Raw genomic sequence first — 17,729 nt, forward strand, 5'->3', positions numbered from 1 at the left:
CTTTTGTATCATTTTATTTTCTTCTTGTCACTTCTTATTCACATGCATCTCTTGTTTTTGTTTCTTTCTATTTCTGCATTTAGTATTAATGATTTCTTGTTGTAGGATTGGGTTAAATGGTTGATATAAGTTCTTTTTTAGGATCAAAAATATCATTTCATCCTTGGAAAATATTTGTAAGGTCATAGTAATAATTGAGCTACTTGGATTAGTCTTCTTATTCCCAAATCTAGATTTCTGGAACTCCTTTGTAGCAAAGAACAGTGAATTTCCGCTATTTTTTTTAGCATGCTAACGGGCTTCAATCGAGTTGGTTCCACTTGCATTAGATCAAAAAAAAAGTCTATTTAATAAAAAAAATTACCCCATTTAATTTTCACTTGATTAGGTTAGGAATTTGATAGATTTATTAGCTTATTAGTTCTCGAATTTTTGGATTTTAGACTAGTAATTTTCCGTTATTTAATAAATCTTTCCCATGTATAGATGAATTTGTGGATAGATGCAGAAAATAATGTGTGTTGTTGTAGGAGCTTCTACATTATAGGGATACCTCATCTCATTCGCCTCATCCAAGCCTCATCCACCCATGTCGCCAAAATCCACTAAAATCTCAATCCGAATTCTTGTTTTATAAGCAAAAATTACCATTTCCATTGATCAAATCTACCCATATTTAAGCCCTTGCTTGAGTTCTGGGTAGTGTCCACTACCTCCATGCCTTATTCTTCTATTATCCACCTTTCCCAAGCTCCATTCCACCTTCTGTACCGCTTCCTGAGCTTTCAGCCTGTTTTTTGTAATAAAACAGGGGGTCCTGTAGGAACTAGTACATACTATATGAAATCCTGTAGCAGCCTGTTTTGAGCCCGAATTGAGAAAAATCATAATTTAAGCTAGGATTTGGCCTCTACTTGACCTCCAAGCCATCAAAAACATTGTACCCCTCTTCCTTCACACCTGTCTCCCCTGCCAAAGAACAAAGAAAGATTAGCATTAGCATTTATAAAATGAAAAGATAAAGAAAAATAGTTGTTTTCCATTCTTAATTAGCACATGCATGTAATAGTTAATACTGCCTAGATCAGATTCCATGCTCAATTAGTTTAAATCATCACATGTGATAAATAAGGTTGAGTTAGGTTTCTTTTACATTTAGTTCATGATCTTTATGCAATTAGAATATGTTTATTTCCTTGTACTTTATTTCTTGCAATAGGTTAGGGTTTCCATTTCAAGCAGTTTATTTTCTGCAATTAGTTTAGGATTTGATTTCAGTACATGCACTCCATTACATCATGACCAAGGAAAATTTTGAGGATGAAAATTTATCTTAATGTTTAGAAACCTTGGCGAATATTACTAGTTCTTAATATGCAAACTATAAAATGTTTAGTGATGTATTTGTAAAAATGCTCAAATTTCTAATGATCTTGTATATAGTCTTTATAATTTTTTGACGATTTTTAAGGTAAAATAATTTTATACTATAAAATTTGGGCGAATAGTTTTTAGAAAAAATGGATAGTGGTGAATATTGTTTTTGGAAAAATCATGAAAAAATAGCCTGCCTGCGAATATTAGCCCCTAAAATTTTCCGTGAGATTCATGACAGCAAAGGAAGGACACATTGTATGCTGCACATATAGTGACAATACCTCTTAAGTTTGTACAAACCCGGGGTTGATAATTAAAGTTGATAGCCTTGGGAGTTGCAACATTCTTTTTGCAATACTAAGGCTCATCATCGGATTTCCGCTTTCCTTCGCTTCATCTTCCTTCCAAGTATTTTCCTTTGTTTTATCAGGCTTCTTCTTCCTGTCTTTTGTTCTTTCCTCGTGAAAGTCAATCAACCTATTAACTATAGTTAATGCCTCTTCAAGGGTCATGATATTTTTTCATTTTACCTCATTGCGAGCTGAAGGTTTCAACCCAATAACAAAGTTGAAAATCTTGTCCTTCTTCGCCATGTCAGGTAACTCCAATATCACGCTAGAATATTTGTGCAAATAAGCTTGTAGACTTCCATTTTTCTTGATATCCACGATCTTCGTACGTGCATCCCATGTTTCATCCTGTGGAATGAAGTGAGCCAATAATGCTTCTTTCATATCTTCCCATGTGGTGATTTCCTCACCATTTCCATGGGAAACTTGATCCATTTTTCTTCACCACCACATCTTTACATATTTCATTAGGAATTATGCAACAACGCTCACCTTCGCTTCTTCAGAGGCAAGCTCCAATATTTCGAGCTATTGCTCTATGTCCCACAATAATTTTCCAAGAACCTTGGCATTCCTCGTACCATCGTACGAATTTGGCTCCTTTATTCTTAAGTGGCCAATTCCACCAATCAAACCCTATCTAACTGCCTTTTTCAAGATCGTTACTTCATTATGAACCTTGGAAAGGATCTTTTGTAGCTTACCAATCTATTCCATCCCTTGATCTCTTGCAGCCTCAAGTTCCCTAATTTTGTCCATTATTTGATCATACCTCCATTCAAGGTTGTCATACCAAAACTTGAGGTATTTATGATTTGCTTCTTATTTAGTGTGTTATCACTGAAAATGTTGTTGTCAAAATTTTTTTAGTCTAGCTTAAAGTCAGGGTGTTTTCGCAGCGCCTGAATTTTGTTTAGCAGTTTCGCAGCGCCAGAATTCTTTTAGCAGTTTCGCAGCGCTATCTGTTTTAGTGATTTCGTAGTAAAAACACTGACCTTGCACTGGCTGCGCTGCGAAATTGGGAAATGACGGATATTTAAAGTGAATTGATGGAAACACTGCAGGAAATGAGGTTTGTCAAGCTGTTTTGTGTGGGCTTGTACTTCATTGAAGGGGAACATTCCAGTGGTAATTTTGCTTTGCGCTCATAGTTGTTGTGGCAGGTTCTCATGATCACCAACGAAGTTCCATCAAAACCCTGTTTCATACTCAAGTCTCAAAACCGTGGTCCTTTTTAAAATCAATGCTTGATCAGAATCGGTTATGAGAAGGCTTCTGTTCGTTGACTTATTCCAAGTTATCATTACCTTGTGTCAGTTGAAGGATTTTAATGAATGTTTGACTCAGTAAAAGGAATCTGGGCTGCAGTTTGATGGTATAGTCTATATTTTATCATCTCGTTCAGCACAAGAGGAGTTGAGTGAAAGATGTTTTTCATTTTGCAATGGGAAACTCAATATGTTGATTAATAATGTCGGTATAAATATGAAGATTTCGCATTTCTTATGTCTATCAACGTTGAATCAGCTTATCATATGTCTCAGCTGTCACATTCTCTACCAAAAGCATTAAAAAGGGGAAGCATTGTTTTCATTTCATCGGTTGTTGGTGTTGTAGATATTTTCTGGTACCATGTATGTGGCCAGCAAAGGAGTAATGAGCCAACTCACAAAAAGTCTTACATGTGGGTGAAACCGATTATGGACAAGTGACAACATACGTGTTAACTGTATGACACATGGCCTCTACAACAGCGCGCTGGATTTTGGGATTGTGTTTGTGGAATTGCTGGATGTTATAGATCATTATGTTCATGCGCAAATGGAGGAAGACAAATTTCAGCCATTGACTCAAGGTCCTGTCATCATGATATTGAAACAAGGCATATTTCTCTGTTTTAAGCAGTCAACTTCCGGGAGGTATTTAGAGCAGCTGAAAGAATATTTTAGAAAACTGAAAGAGGCTTTTATTCCTAACATACTGAACTAGAAAAACCTCTTTCAGTTTCCTCAAATCCGTTACGAGCTGAGAGAATCGAATGACTAAAGTTGCGCTACAAAACTGCTGTAGATGACTGGTTATGTTGAAAACTTGAGTTTGAATGCTGAGGTCAGTAAATATTTAAAGAAATGACTTAATGCCAGCATGGAGGTTATAGAAGGTCAGTCAGATATTTAAAAAAGGATGCCAGGTGTAAATATTCGAAGAAAAGGTGAAGTTTTGTTTCTTATTGAAAGTTTCACTTTATGTCCGAGTTTTTAGGGTTGTGATAGAGCTGCTGAGGTGTTAAGTGATACACTTGTCTAGTTATGGGATGGCCAGATCATGAGTTTTCTTCAGTCACACGGGACTATCCAAGGATTAAATGGCTTGAAACTGGATCATTAATACATGAACACCGATGGGAGGCAGCAACCGAGAATATAGGCTTCATTTTCTTATTGGTTGATGAATCATCTATGCATCAGGTATTCGGAGCTGTCCATACATTGAATCTGCTTTCAGTTTGGGTTTGGTTATTATTGTAATGCTACAGGTGGCAAGCTCTGAGAACGAAAAAAAGTATACGAGGAGAAGGACTTAAAGTGCCAATGTGACAGAGTCCTCTGTTTTCGTAGCACCATATCTCTTGTAATCAATTAGTTTGTTTATGATATAGTTAAGGTCATTAATGTCAAAATTCCGAGCTCCCTTCATGCTTGTTGAGGAGTCTCGTGCAGTAGTGTTTTGATTGGCTATATATAGGAATAACTTTTATGTAAAAAAGGTTGGATACTTTATAAAAAAAACAGTGTTGTTTTGGGCCATTGTAAGACCTTTTTGACAGTAATAGTAAAACAGAGTTATTCTCTTCTCAAGATTCTCGAAGGATTGTCATGTTCAAATGTAGTAATGGTGTTTTATACTTTATGTTATTTTATAGTCTTGTTGTATGCAATCACTCAGAATTCATAATTATATGCTCTGACTTCCTGTGTATTCAGCAAGCTATGTTTTGGTGGAGTATGTTTGACATGTAATGCTAAGAGCCTTGATTTCCATGAGATCACTGTGTTTTCCTTGTTTACTTAATATTATAGACTCCATAGCCCAATGAGAGCCAGTTTGATGTGTTTCCAACCATTTATGCTTTCATAAGTGAATAAAGAGTTAGCCATCTAGTGTTTGAAGGATTTTATCAAGAGTTGTGAGAGAGCCCTCTCTGATTAGGAAGGCTAATTCCTAATCTAAAGTATGGTCTGAAACAGTTACATGAAACTTGGCTTGGTTGCAGCCCCTAGTACTGGTTTTGTGATAACATTTTGGTGCGTCTGCCGGGAGCTTAAGATTGAATTTCTGAAGGTAGCAGGAGTTCAAATGATTTTCAAGGCTGCAAAACTACCTTGGCGACTCCACACATCAAAGAACAAATTAGAAGGTGACTCCACTGCTAGAAGATCAGTAGCTTGATGAAGTTTCAAGATGGATTCCACTGCAAGAAAGAATGCCAGGTATGCTCCTATGAATCGGTCTCATATCCCTGGTTTTCCAAATCCTATGCCAAAGGTTGATTGGTTGGATGATCTTCCAATATTCAAAGATGAAAAGAAGGATGATGCTGCTCTCCATTTGGTTAAGTTTCACATACATGTACGCAGTCTTAAGGTTCATTTCCCTGAAGATTGTCTCATGAGGATGTTTATGGCTACTTTAGAAGGAGAAGCATGGTCTTGGTATAAAAGTTTGGAAAATGGTTCATTATCTTCTCTTGCTGATTTCCATGATGTGTTCTGTGAAATGTTTAAAGAATGTTATCCTTCTTTGTTGCTGCTCAAAGATTGCTGTAGGCATTCTTTGAATCTTATTCAGTGCTTGGAGGATTATTATGGTGATGATGAATTTACAGATGAAGAAATTTTAGAGGCTCTTCATGACAATGTTTTTCAGCACCAAGAAGAAGGTATAACACTCCATGAAGTGCCGCATGAAGAGCAACAAGAGTTTACCTGTGAAAACCATGTTTTATCCTTTGATATTGATGTAGAGATGCAGCAAATTTGTCAGGCTTCAGATCATAATGAAGACGAAATTAATTGCACCCAGCAAGAAGAAATATTGGAGGAAATTTTCTATGACCCTCAGGCAGAGGAAAAGCTTGCTCAATTTTGTAATTCCTTGCAGCATCTTACTCCAAATAATAATCATAATAGTGAGGAAAATTCCATTGTTTGTTGGAATGATTCAGAAAGGCAGTTGGAAAACTTGTCAAATAGAAAAGTGGATAGCACATCAGAGGAACCTTGTGTGGTTGTGAATCAGTTGTCTAAAGATGTGGAATATTATGACGATCATCAACATAACCATGTCTTCTTGGACCCTGTAAGTGAATATATGGACAAGCTTTGCACTCCGGTCTTTCATTTTCATTTGCATTATGAAGATCAAGTATATTATGAGTTGAGTTGGTCATCCCACTACCATGGTTATGTTGAGGTTGAATGCAGTCAAGAGCCTCCCATATCAGAAAAGACAATTGATTGGCTTTATTGGAAATATCATGTTGCTTGAGCTACAAGTGAAGTTTGAATTGTTAGGGTAGGTAGGTAGGTAAATGCAAAATAAGCTCAAGGTCAACTGAGCATTTCTCAGTAGATATAGTTTTCTTTTTCCTACAGCCATGCTTGTCAAGCAAATTTTAGTTTGTCAAAAATGGATAAGGCACTGGAGCTGCATGTTCTTAGTGTACCACAGGGGCACACTATCCCTAGTGGAGCCACTGTTATCACTGAAAATGTTGTTGTCAAAATTTTTTTAGTCTAGCTTAAAGTCAGGGTGTTTTCGCAGCGCCTGAATTTTGTTTAGCAGTTTCGCAGCGCTATCTGTTTTAGTGATTTCGTAGTAAAAACACTGACCTTGCACTGGCTGCGCTGCGAAATTGGGAAATGACGGATATTTAAAGTGAATTGATGGAAACACTGCAGGAAATGAGGTTTGTCAAGCTGTTTTGTGTGGGCTTGTACTTCATTGAAGGGGAACATTCCAGTGGTAATTTTGCTTTGCGCTCATAGTTGTTGTGGTAGGTTCTCATGATCACCAACGAAGTTCCATCAAAACCCTGTTTCATACTCAAGTCTCAAAACCGTGGTCCTTTTTAAAATCAATGCTTGATCAGAATCGGTTATGAGAAGGCTTCTGTTCGTTGACTTATTCCAAGTTATCATTACCTTGTGTCAGTTGAAGGATTTTAATGAATGTTTGACTCAGTAAAAGGAATCTGGGCTGCAGTTTGATGGTATAGTCTATATTTTATCATCTCGTTCAGCACAAGAGGAGTTGAGTGAAAGATGTTTTTCATTTTGCAATGGGAAACTCAATATGTTGATTAATAATGTCGGTATAAATATGAAGATTTCGCATTTCTTATGTCTATCAACGTTGAATCAGCTTATCATATGTCTCAGCTGTCACATTCTCTACCAAAAGCATTAAAAAGGGGAAGCATTGTTTTCATTTCATCGGTTGTTGGTGTTGTAGATATTTTCTGGTACCATGTATGTGGCCAGCAAAGGAGTAATGAGCCAACTCACAAAAAGTCTTACATGTGGGTGAAACCGATTATGGACAAGTGACAACATACGTGTTAACTGTATGACACATGGCCTCTACAACAGCGCGCTGGATTTTGGGATTGTGTTTGTGGAATTGCTGGATGTTATAGATCATTATGTTCATGCGCAAATGGAGGAAGACAAATTTCAGCCATTGACTCAAGGTCCTGTCATCATGATATTGAAACAAGGCATATTTCTCTGTTTTAAGCAGTCAACTTCCGGGAGGTATTTAGAGCAGCTGAAAGAATATTTTAGAAAACTGAAAGAGGCTTTTATTCCTAACATACTGAACTAGAAAAACCTCTTTCAGTTTCCTCAAATCCGTTACGAGCTGAGAGAATCGAATGACTAAAGTTGCGCTACAAAACTGCTGTAGATGACTGGTTATGTTGAAAACTTGAGTTTGAATGCTGAGGTCAGCAAATATTTAAAGAAATGACTTAATGCCAGCATGGAGGTTATAGAAGGTCAGTCAGATATTTAAAAAAGGATGCCATGTGTAAATATTCGAAGAAAAGGTGAAGTTTTGTTTCTTATTGAAAGTTTCACTTTATGTCCGAGTTTTTAGGGTTGTGATAGAGCTGCTGAGGTGTTAAGTGATACACTTGTCTAGTTATGGGATGGCCAGATCATGAGTTTTCTTCAGTCACACGAGACTATCCGAGGATTAAATGGCTTGAAACTGGATCATTAATACATGAACACCGATGGGAGGCAGCAACCGAGAATATAGGCTTCATTTTCTTATTGGTTGATGAATCATCTATGCATCAGGTATCCGGAGCTGTCCATACATTGAATCTGCTTTCAGTTTGGGTTTGGTTATTATTGTAATGCTACAGGTGGCAAGCTCTGAGAACGCAGCAAAGTATACGAGGAGAAGGACTTAAAGTGCCAATGTGACAGAGTCCTCTGTTTTCGTAGCACCATATCTCTTGTAATCAATTAGTTTGTTTATGATATAGTTAAGGTCATTAATGTCAAAATTCCGAGCTCCCTTCATGCTTGTTGAGGAGTCTCGTGCAGTAGTGTTTTGATTGGCTATATATAGGAATAACTTTTATGTAAAAAAGGTTGGATACTTTATAAAAAAAACAGTGTTGTTTTGGGCCATTGTAAGACCTTTTTGACAGTAATAGTAAAACAGAGTTATTCTCTTCTCAAGATTCTCAAAGGATTGTCATGTTCAAATGTAGTAATGGTGTTTTATACTTTATGTTATTTTATAGTCTTGTTGTATGCAATCACTCAGAATTCATAATTATATGCTCTGACTTCCTGTGCATTCAACAAGCTATGTTTTGGTGGAGTATGTTTGACATGTAATGCTAAGAGCCTTGATTTCCATGAGATCACTGTGTTTTCCTTGTTTACTTAATATTATAGACTCCATAGCCCAATGAGAGCCAGTTTGATGTGTTTCCAACCATTTATGCTTTCATAAGTGAATAAAGAGTTAGCCATCTAGTGTTTGAAGGATTTTATCAAGAGTTGTGAGAGAGCCCTCTCTGATTAGGAAGGCTAATTCCTAATCTAAAGTATGGTCTGAAACAGTTACATGAAACTTGGCTTGGTTGCAGCCCCTAGTACTGGTTTTGTGATAACATAGTGATTCTCTTTAAGTTCCGCATTGTCTACCTTAAGTTTAGCCTCAAATTCAACCTTCTTTGTTTTAATTTCATCTATTTGATCCAATTCCTTATTCAACAAAATAAAATAGTCATTTACAATCATACTGGACTCACCTTCACTTGAGGTTCTTTTCTAGTGTTTGCCATGAGTCAACTTTGTAGTTGAGTCGTGACCATAAACCACCATCTCTTAAAATTGCCGCACTCCATTCAACTTGGCTCTTGTCTTTCCCATGCAAAACCATACTTCATACTTCAAACTTCAATGAAATGCAGTCATATCTTCAACAAGTCTCTGATACCATCTTTCATGACCCCATGATGTGGTTTCCTTTAACACCACTGTAGGAAATGCACAACATCGGTGATATTTCATTGCAAGTTGTACAACTACTTGAACCCAGACTATGGCTAACCTATGTTCCTTAACATATTTATCTTTATACTTTTGCAGAATTAAAGTGTTGAAGACAATCTAGCACTATAGCTCTTCATTCCCTCTTAAACTTAAAACAATCTTGTTCTCATTCAATTCTTACCAACAATTCATTCCAACATAAAGACAATGTAAGAACATGAACATAACAAATAGGTGGGAGGGGGGGCTCCCAAATACTTTGAAGTCTGATATTAGATTAGGGTCAAAGGATGAAGATGGGTTACACTTTTGGGCCAAATGTGGAAATGAAATTTCAAGTTTTTCCTCTTTTATTGAATTGAAGCCCTCAAAAGTCATATAAACACTGTGAATTTTGATTCGGAGAAAAAACACAAATTGTGGCTAATTATGTTTTTGTCCTAATGATATATTTTGAAAAAATATTTAGTGTCTTACAATATGTCAATTATCCATTAAATGAAATGCTTGTCCTTGCAAATTTTCACACATCTTAAGAGGCATGTGTGTGTTCACATAGCATAATTTAGTCTAAAATGTGTAATATATATATATATATATATGAGAATGATATCCACATAGAGAGCTAAGTTTTGCATTTAAATTTTTTTTTATGAAAAAATATATATTTTATTATTTTTCGAAGTTGGCGAAGTAATATTTCAATTTCATTTTGTAGACATATGTGTTCACGTAAGGTTTTTTTCAACTATTTAAATAAAAAGGTACGCTTTTGAAGAGGACTCATAAATGAAGATAGTGGTATTTTTTGAAAAAAAAATTGTTGTGTATATTTTATGATATTGATTTTTTATTCAACCTCTTTAAAACAGTTAAAAAAAAAATCAAGCATTATGTTTAAAAGAAATTAGATGAAAAATATCATATGAATTCAAAAATGTCAAACTCATATGTCATTGGATAGAGGATTCCTTCATGAATCCAACGTGATCAACTCTGCCACCTAAGGACAAATTTATCCCTAAGTCTGCTAGGGTACAAAATGGAGTTGCAGAAAATTTTGTAGAAGGGGTGTTGAAATTGCTGATTTTAGGACTTAAGAGGCTCGATCGAGTGCCTAAATTTCAAATTTAAATAACTCGATCGAGGGTTTTGTAAACCCTTGATCAAGCCATATATGTGGTTAACAGGGGCTCGATCGAGCGCTATAGCTCAATCGAGCTATGTAGCTAGATCGAGCCTCCATAAAAAAAATTGAATGACCGAAAATTAAACTTTTACTTCATTTTAAAATTCCAAACCTTAATAGATTTTTTATTATAATGTCATGTAAAAACCTTATTAAATTTAATATTAATATTAAAATATTATTATTATTAAATTAAATGATGAAATGATATTAATATAAAAAAATTAATATTAATATATTTTAATATTAATATTAAATTTATTAATTTTAGATTAATATAATATTAATATATACTAGCAAACCACATTAATAAATGTGGCCGATATACACCATAGGTGTCAACAAAAGAGTCATTAACACAAAAGTAGTCATATAATATGGCTCAATATATGTTAATTTTATTTAACCTAATGTTTTTATAAACTAACATAATAAAATATATAATATTTTTAAAATCTCGAAGTAATCATAACCTAAAGCTACCTTTAAAAAAATAAAACCTAAACAATTTCAATTAGAAGAGATGAAGCACTCTATGTATCTTTGATGGAAGTAGCTGGAACATTAATATTTTGGAAAATTTTAGATAATATTTTCTTGCAAAATTATCATTTTCCCTCTAGGTGAATGTACAACAAAAATTTGAAATCTTGCATTTTAAATATGTGTTATATAAAAAAATTAAATTGTTGTACAACATCAAAATAAAAAAATAAAATATTTAAACATAGTATTTTAATTGTCAAAGTATTTTATTATTTTGAAATATAGAGTGAGAGAGCATGGGAGATAAGGTAAGAGAGAGACGGGGAGACGAAGATGGAGAGATGGAGAGCATGAGAGAATCTCCAAGAAAGACAGGGAGGTCGAGAGATGGAGTTGGAGGAAAAGATAGCGAAGAAATTGTTGGAAATACTGAGAGGGGGGGTGAATTAATATTTCTTTTCAATTGTTATTTTTTCCAGTCAAAACATTTATATTCAGAACACAATATGAACAACAAGAATAAATTATTTTATTAATACAATCTTTGCAATAAAATAGATACAATATATATATATATATATGGTTCCAATCTATTGCCAAGCACCAACTTGAACTTTTGTGAGGCCAACCTCCAGAGCACCAACTCCCAGGACACCAAACCTTCCAGTTCTAAGGCACCAACCTCAAGGGCTCCAATCCTCTGCTGTCAAGGCACCAACCTTGGATATGAGAGCACCAACTCCAAGGATACCAATCCTTCCAACTTCTGAGGCACCAACCCCAAGGGCTCCGACCCAATCTTGTCAAGGCATGTTTGATAGTAATGTTCAGTTCCCAAAACTCTTCTTTACTAAATTCTGTCTATTTATAGCTTTACTGTAGTCTCCATGCTACAACATCAATGGCAACCAGTCTTCATATGAAGAAGTCTTTACAACTCTTCATACTGTCCACACAGGGTCTACAAAAGTTATCTCATGATGATATCAAATAGCCATCATGATCTCTGATAATGTCTCCACACAGCTTTAGTGAGTCTACTATTAGCTGCACTAAGCTCTGCACAAGAACCAACTCTCTGTTTCAAGCCTCTGTTCTCACTGTCACGGTGAATGCTTCCAGTGTGACTACTGCACACTGTTCTTGCTATTGCAATCTCTTACTTCCCAAAAATACATTCAAATACTGGTGGTGGCTACTGTTCCCTTCAAGAGATATCAAATGAAACTTTATTTATCTTTTCACAAAATTATTCTTTAGGTTGTGTTATGTACCTTATTAATTCATCGCTAGTCTGAGCCTTTCACAAGTTAGCCCGATCAATAGAGTTGCTCGTCCATCGGCTTCCTCTTGTCTTGCTGGACCTTCGGATTCCTCCTATCCTATTGGACCTTAGGCCCTTTTCTGTCCTACTAGACCTACGGCTTGCTCCTTTCTTCCAATTCGCCAACAACAACTACATAAAGACAATTCTCTGTTTTCTTATCTTGATATGCCTGACCTTTGGCTTCCCTTTCGCTCGCCTGAGCTTCGGCTTCCTCAACGCTCGTTCGACCTTCTGGCTTCCCTCCTACGGTCGCTTTAGCTTCCTCTGCACTTGCTCGACCATCTATGCTCGCTTGATACTTCAACTTCCCGATCCATGGCTTCCTCTGTCTATTCGAGTGTTAAAATACTCACAAGACATGTTCAGGAGGAAGAGAGGTCGAAATACAAAGAAATGTTGCTTATTAAAAAATATCAGAGAGGTCCTTTTTCCTTCAATAATATTCATACACTAGACTTCATTATTTACGGAGGATTTCATTGGAGAGACTGTACCAACAGGGAGGTCCCACATGCCATGTCACAATCAACGGTTTGACATCCCTTAGAGACTAATGATACAGCGGATGCGATATTACATTTAGTCATGTTAAATGGTGCATTCGGGTCCGTAATATATATTGCAATCGACAGTCCGGCGGTGTCAATTCTTTTGAACATTGCAATTCAATGGATGCGATATTTCAATAGGTCGTATTATAATGTTGCAGCGGGTCCGCATACATATCGCAATCGGTGGTTCGGGGGTGACAGCCCTTTATAACTTGCACTATGAGAGTTCCGATAGGTAGATGCGATATGGTATTAAACAGTTATTAAAAGTTCGTCGGGTCCACACCCTTATCGCAATCACCAGTTTGACATTCCTTTGTACATTGCGATTACCACGGACGCAACATTTGATTAAGCCATGCTATAATGGTGTAGTCGGGTCCGCAATTATATTGCAATCGGTGGATTTCAATGTGGCAAAACTTTAACAAGGCTTGCGATATTACGACGGATGCGATATTATATTACATCATATTGTAATGGTCCCGTGGGTCCATCTATATATATATATATATATATATATATATATATATATATATATATATATATATATATATATATATATATATATATATATATATCGCAATCGCATATTTTATCATGACACGACTTTACACTCTTGCGATATTCCTTAGCAATCCTCCACCATTGATCTTCTCTCCAGATCTAATGGTCCCGACTTATCCCGATCAACCCAAAACCGTCCGTTGATCCTTCGCCGTCAATCAACCCACACTATTCCAACGGCCTACATGCATTTCGGGTGAGCCACTTGCAAGAGAAATAGCCACCCGAAAAAGTGGTTTTCCCTCTCCACCCGAGTGTTATGTGTCGCTCGGTTAATGGAATCGGGCACTCTCCTCTAAATACCACTTACCACCTAGCATCCACCCGATAACCACTGCCACTATTACAAACCCGCCGGTTAACTGTTGAACGTGGTTACATAGAGTAATGACTCTTTTCTCTTTGCTTCTCATGGTTTCAAATGACTCTTCCTCTATGCTTCTCTTGCTCCTTTGATCGGTCTTCCCTTTGGATTCTGATAGTTCTTCTTTGGCATATATTACATGCGATGCTCCTTCGTTAACTACTCTTCCGTTGACTTCTCCTCCTGATGCGTGTTCCTCTTTGTTCCTTCTAATGAACTTCTTCCCTGCTTTGATAGCTCTTCTCTAATAGCTCCTATGACTTCCGATATTCTCTCCAATGGCTTGATTGTCTTGGATTTCCTATGGTTTCTCCTCATGGCTTCTTGCTCCACTTCTCCTAGAATATTTCCATATTCACATCAATGACAATCTAGGTCAACAATCTCCCCCTCTATTATTGATGGCAATATTCTTCTTCTCCCCCCCTTTGACATCAATGGAAAAGGAGTGCTCAGGGACTCCCCATATCAAACTACTTCTATTCTTTATGAATAGTAGATCTTCATGGGTATGTTACTCCCCCTGTAATAGTGCCCTTCTTTTTTCTCAAGATAGAAGGATTGATGCTTTATCATCAATCAGCACATTATCCCCTCTTCATGTCTCAGAACTACTTTATCATGGCTTCAACAATGCTTAAATATGCTCTGCTTCAATGCTTTCAAACAAATTGCAAATAGCCACACACCAAGTGTCTAGGTTTTTATGCTTCAATCCATATTTTGTTGTCTCTGCAGTTAGAATGAAGAGGCTTTCATAGTCTGAATCAAGAGAAAATGCCACTGAAATTGTCTTTCTTGATATCTCTCTTTAGATCAGATTTCCTTTGTATTTCTATGTTTCTCCTTAAGTTACTGAGCTATATTCGACTGCACAACATTCTCCATTCTATAGTCTTTTGATGAGCCATCTTTTCCTTGTGTTCTTGAAAAAAGATCTCAGCAAGTTATCTCCATGAGCAGATTTTGATATCCAATATGTGACTGTCTTTTAAATTCCTTTTATTGATTGGCATCTTTTTGCAATGCTTCAGTTTTGTTAGATGTTGCCAACTGCTCTTGCTTCATGCTTCATTCCCAGATGTATCTTTTTGTTTGAAGGTTGCCTCTATTTGTGTCCATAATCTACCTGTTCTCACATCAAATCCCTGAGTCGAAACATTTAACATCTGTAATATCAACAACATAGTTATTTGCCCTATTTCTCTAGCATTGGATGGCCTTCTCTACTACTCCAATTTCTGCTTAGTGATCAAGTGGAAAGCAGCTTCAACAACAGTCCGAAGAATGGTTACAAGATCATGTTCTTCAATGGAGTACTCCTGAGAAATGATCTTTATCAAAGAATGATAGTTAATATAGCTCAATAAGGATTTTATAAAGGCCCTCTCATGAATAGCTTCTGCAATAATGATCAAGAATCACAGGCTCCCACTAACTGTATGCATCATCTCTTTTGGCAGAGTCTTCCCATAAAATGCTCAGATTGTCGAAGATCAAGTCAACAACATGTGTTGTTGGCTGGAGATTTTAAGGGACTTTCGGATTGTATTAGCTCCCTTCTCCATACTTGTGTAACTTTCTTGTTTTTCATGGTTCTAGCTTGTGTAAGAGCCCAAATTAAGTTACAATCACATGCCATATGACCAATGTTATGACACTTGAAGCATTCCATATTGTTCATTAATAAGAATTCATGATTTCTTCCTGCAAAATTGTTCCTTGGAGATTGTTGGGGACCATAACATCTATCTTTATGATATGCTTTACAATATTTTGCCATGTGACCAAAGTTTTTACAAGAATAACAATAACCAAGAAATAAACTTTGGTGCCTGGGAGATGGAGATTTCCTTGATGTACTTCTGAAGTCTTTCTGTTTTGAGATCCTTTGATAATAACCATTGCTTCTAGCATCCTTAACATTATCTACATTTATTCTTGGAGTAGGATTTCTTCCATTGTTTCCTTGATTTTTCTCCTTGCCTTTGTTGGAACTAGGAGCATCACCATTTCTTTCTAGCTTCTTCACATCCCTTTTGTTTGAAGCATTATCATTCTTGTTTGAGGATTCACCTGCATACCCGAGACCTGATTTATCAAATGGACATCTTTGATGGTTGAGCATGTCATCCAAGGCTTGAGAGCTCTTCAAGGTTTTGTTCATCCCTTCAGCCTTTTTCCCGAGGAAGACAATCTCTTCTTCCAATCTTTCACACTCATTATTCTTCTTAGCAAGTTGTTTCTTAGTTTCTTCCTTGATATGAGCAGCTTCATTTGCTTATATTTTAAGGGAGATGATATCTGACTTTATTTTGAATATTTCTTCATTTTCCTTTGCTATACTTCTCTCCATTTCTTCCTTGATCCTTGTAGCATTACATGTTTCGGCCTTGAGAAGTTTGATGTTAGATTCTAATTTGAAGATTTCTTCATCCTTTGCTTTTAGTTGACATATCATGGTGTTTCTCTCCTTTTCTTCTTCATCGACTTGTTTTTCTATGATTGCTAATGCTTCCATTGTCTTCTCAACTCCTTGTGCTAACTTTCTTGCTTCTTGTAGTTGCCTTGACAAGGCATCTTCCCGTTTCTTTGCTTTATCCAATTGATTTGTCATGGATATGACTTCTTCATGATGCTTTCTTTTGTTTTGATGAAATTCCTTCTTAAGATTAACAAACTCTTCATCCCTTTCCTGTATTTGAAGCTGCATAAGGTCAACTTTCTTCCTTGTTTGGTCTTGGTCACTAGCTATTGCTTTCTTCTTAAGTTCCTTGTTTTCTTTTTTCAAATTGATAATCTCTTCCATGGAAGTTGTAAGTTGAGCGAGGAGATCTTCTACAAAATCTTTTTCATTCTCTTCATCTTCTAAGTCTTCTTTAGCCTTGATGTCATCATTTGCATTTTCAGCTTCTATGATGGGTTCTGGATTTTCTTCTTGATTTCCACCATCTTCTTGACTGATGGTCATGGTCAATGCTCCTTTTGAGTGAAGGTCATGAAGATTGTCCCATATACCCTTTGTTGACGAACATTTTCCTAAATTGTTCTTTATAGAATCAGGTAGCCCATTCAAGATTGCCTTCATTGCTTTTTCATTGTACTCCTTGGATTCTCCATCCATCATGCTATCAAGAATTACTGATTTCCAGATTTCAATGCCTTGAGTCTTTAAGAAATTCCTCATTCTTGCTACCCATATATTAAAGCTCCCATTGAACCATGGGGCCTCCTCAAATTTATTGTATCTTATTTTAGTGGTAGAGGGAGACACATTCTTAGGAGGATTGGAGACTTTCTTCCTTGACTTTGCCATTTGTGTTCTTAAGATCAAACTTCAAGTTATTAGGCTTTGAATGAAGGTACTGGCTCTGATACCAATTGTTGGAAATACTGAGAGGGGGGAGGGTGAATCAGCATTTCTTTTCAATTGTTATTTTTTCCAGTCAAAACATTTATATTCAGAACACAAGATGAAAAACAATAATAAATTATTTTATTAATATAATATTTGCAATAAAATAGATACAATAAATGTATACATATTGTTGTGGGGAAAAATGCCTTAGCAACAAACAGAGACAGCTATTCTGGTTTTTTCCTTTATGAAATGTAAAAGAGGGGAGATCAATGGACTTACCGGTGTCTTCCGTTTGTCCCTCGATCTAGATCCTCTTCTCTTTGGGTGTTCACAGCTACTTGCCTCCTCGCTCGCCCAAGAGAACAGCTACTTGATAACTGCGAGATCACAAGAGAACAGCTACTTGCGACAAGAGAAGAACACAACACAAAGGCAGATATTCGTATTCATAAATGATTCAGGATTAGAAGTAAATCAAATACACTAATGTAATCATACATCAAAGATACATCAGTATATAGGAGAAAACCAAGATAGCTTTATTGATAAATAACAAGGTTCATGAAGAGATACAACC

The sequence above is a fragment of the Pinus tabuliformis genome, chromosome 6 (assembly GCF_031772625.1).
Source record: "Pinus tabuliformis cultivar Carrire ecotype Pingquan chromosome 6, CPIR1, whole genome shotgun sequence".
NCBI lineage: Eukaryota > Viridiplantae > Streptophyta > Pinopsida > Pinales > Pinaceae > Pinus > Pinus tabuliformis.